This window comes from Nannospalax galili, unplaced genomic scaffold, assembly GCF_000622305.1.
Source record: "Nannospalax galili isolate Female #2095 unplaced genomic scaffold, S.galili_v1.0 scaffold3041, whole genome shotgun sequence".
Lineage (NCBI taxonomy): Eukaryota > Metazoa > Chordata > Mammalia > Rodentia > Spalacidae > Nannospalax > Nannospalax galili.
This window is the reverse complement of record NW_008345233.1, coordinates 217,151-220,233: the sequence shown is the minus strand read 5'-3', so window position 1 is coordinate 220,233 and position 3,083 is coordinate 217,151. Positions and strand designations below refer to the sequence as shown.

The window sequence follows — 3,083 nt, the reverse complement described above, 5'->3', positions numbered from 1 at the left end:
GTTTGGGGGCCATACGTTCATCGCACTATCCCACATGGAGCACAGTACCAGGAAGAGTGAATATGCTCCGTTTAATAAAAACAAGTAAGAAAATGTTTTCAATCTCTTGATGGTCCCGTGGTGTAGAAACTATAATCTGTGTTCCAGCCCTAGAACAGTAGAATGTTTCCATTTGTTATAGAACAGTAGAATGTTTCCATTCGTTAGTTTATACAACATGCTGTTGAATATGCCATTTTGTATATGTGCAAATACATTGGGGGAACATATCTGTCCTGGGTCATTATACTCTGTAGCAAACTCCCAAGTATGAGCAGCTTAAGTCGATGGTCACACTTACTTTGTCCCCATGCAATTTTGGTAGGATACCAGGGAGGAGTCCCCATGCAATTTTTGAGTATACCACCTCTTCAGAGGGAGGAGAAGATTCTGGAAGGGAATGCAAGTCTAGAGGAATACTGCTATCATTTTTGGAGAATAGCCAGCCTAGCTTGGATATATTTCTAGAAACAGAGTTTGTCTTGGGCACTTACAGTTTTCATTTTACGGAGATTGACTAAATTGTGCTTCAGAGAGATTTTATGATTTCTCTCCCAAGAGCTGCACAAAAGAAAAACACATTCTTACTGAAAGATTGATTAACATAAAGGTGTCAGCTGAGTTGCGGAACTAAAGGAAGCTGTTTCCAGTAATGCACTTCATCATTTGGCCACTAGAGAATGGTGATGATCAAGTTTCCATCTGTCTGGAAAACTCTGCTTCTTTGAGGTCACTTACCAACTCTGGCTCTTACAATCTTTGTGCTCCCTCTTCTGCAATGATCCCTGAGCCTTGGAAGGCAGAAGTTTGATATAGGTGTCCTATTCGGGGATATGCAGTCTGCAGCCTCTTGTTGGCCAGTTGTGCGTCTCTATGGTGATCACCATCTGCTGCATAAGGAAGCTTCTCTGGTAAGAGATGAGAGATACATTAATAACAATAAGTCAGTGGGAATCAGTTTTATACTGTGTCAATTTAGCAGAATAATAGTAGTAAGCCTTATTCTCTGTCCTATGATCTGTCTAGCCTCAGGTTCCTGGGTCTGATATCGATGTCAAGGATGGGTCCCATCTTGTGACATAGACTTTAACTCTGATTAAAGAATGGTTGGCTATTCCTATAATATTCCTGCCACTATCACACCACTGGGCCAATCTTGCCAGGCCAGCTGTTGTAGCACCCAGGATTCACAGCAGGATAAGGTTGGTGATTAATTTTCTCTTCCAATAGCCAGACAAAATCCCAGCACAGAGTGGGGCTGTGGTAGGAAACGGCACCCCTACCTGAGGACCTAGTGGCAATCCATGAGTGCTGGGAGGGGGGGAGTCAGTCTTGTTTGAGGGGGAGATTTCTGATCGGTTGTCCAGGATCCAGGAGGGGAACACAACAAAGTGCATTTCTGTTCACAAATGTGACTCTATAGGCATATATATAAAACCAAGTACGTGAAATTGGCAGGTGGTAGAAGGGGGTTCAGAGTAGGGAAGAGATCTAAATATCATCGAAATAAATTGTATGAAATTTGTCATAATTCAATTTTAAAAAGAAGCCTCGAAAACTCATTGAGGTAGGAAACATTCGGATGAAGTTTAAACTGAACAGGAAAAGACCAGCCAACCAGGAATAACGAGCAAAAACAATGACTTAGGTGAAAAAAACTCCCAAAGTGGATCAAGAAAATCAAAGGTTGATTTTTTGAGAAAACTACGAAGCTCAGAGCTCTCTGACAAAACTGGCAAGAAAAAGAAACAGGAAGATCATAAACATTAAAAAGACAGAAAGCAATTTATGCTAAACCATTTGAAAATTCACACAAAGGGGATAAAGTCTCAACGTCCTGATGTCAGTGCCACAGTCTTTGCGGGAACGGAGACTGAAGCCTGTTGCAAACTGTAGCCCTCACCTCTGCTATGGAACGTGGCGAGAGCAATGCCAGACTGACCTGCCAGGCTCAGCGACAAGAGCACAAGGCAGACATGCCTGTGCAGTGTGCTTGACCACAGCGTGTCCCAGATCAGAGCAGTGACCTCTGCCTGTTCTGCAGAGAACAGACTTTCAAAGCAGTCCTGGAGCTCACCATGTCCAGCACTGGTGCCCTGTGTGCATCTGGGCTGGTTTCTGTCTAACCAGGGCATTGATGGATCGGGACAGGCACTCAGCAGGCAGGGGTGCAGGCAACGTCCACGCTAGCGTCACACCGAAGTTGTATGTTTGTATGTTTCCAGAAACACCACAACACAGAATGTCCTCACAGTTTCAAGGTGACTTTTAACCATGGCTTTGTTTTGGTTTAGTTTTTGTTTGTTTGTTTTAGGAGACGGTTCTCCCTTTAGCAGCAGCTAGACTAGGTAGACAAGGCTGGCCTCATTCTCACAGAGATCTGCCTGCCTCTGCCTCCAGAGTACAGGGATTAAAGGTGAGGGCTGGCCTGCCCAGTCACCGTAGATGCACTTAATGGCAGAAAGTCATTGAACAGTGAGACCTTGACTCCTGGTGCCAGTGTGACCTGCCAGTCAAGGAGGAGTGGGTAACCTGGACTGACAGCCACAGGTGATGGAAGGGACTCCGTTTTCTGTTTTCAAAACTACAGTATTTGGATATTCTGGGATGAAATCTATCTGCCTTTATAACCTTCATGTCCTCAGTGAGTCATGGAAATGGGTGCTTTCTAGTTCTGTCTCAACCACAAAACTTACATTTCCTCTAGTTGGTATGATACTTTTAATACAATGCATTTCTGTTCACAAATGTGACTCTATAGGCATATATATAAAACCAAGTACGTGAAATTGGCAGGTGGTAGAAGGGGGTTCAGAGTAGGGAAGAGATCTAAATACCATCGAAATAAATTGTATGAAATTTGTCATAATTCAATTTTAAAAAGAAGCCTCGAAAACTCATTGAGGTAGGAAACATTCCGATGAAGTTTAAACTGAACAGGAAAAGACCAGCCAACCAGGAATAACGAACAAAAACAATGACTTAGGTGAAAAAAACTCCCAAAGTGGATCAAGAAAACCAAAGGTTGATTTTTTGAGAAAACT

At 43.1% G+C, this 3,083-nt stretch overlaps 1 pseudogene; it reads right to left on the bottom strand.

The window, feature by feature from the left end:
* Positions 1-268: 268 nt before the first annotated feature.
* LOC103740752 overlaps positions 269-3,083 on the bottom strand; it is a 54,041-nt pseudogene continuing 51,226 nt past the window's right edge.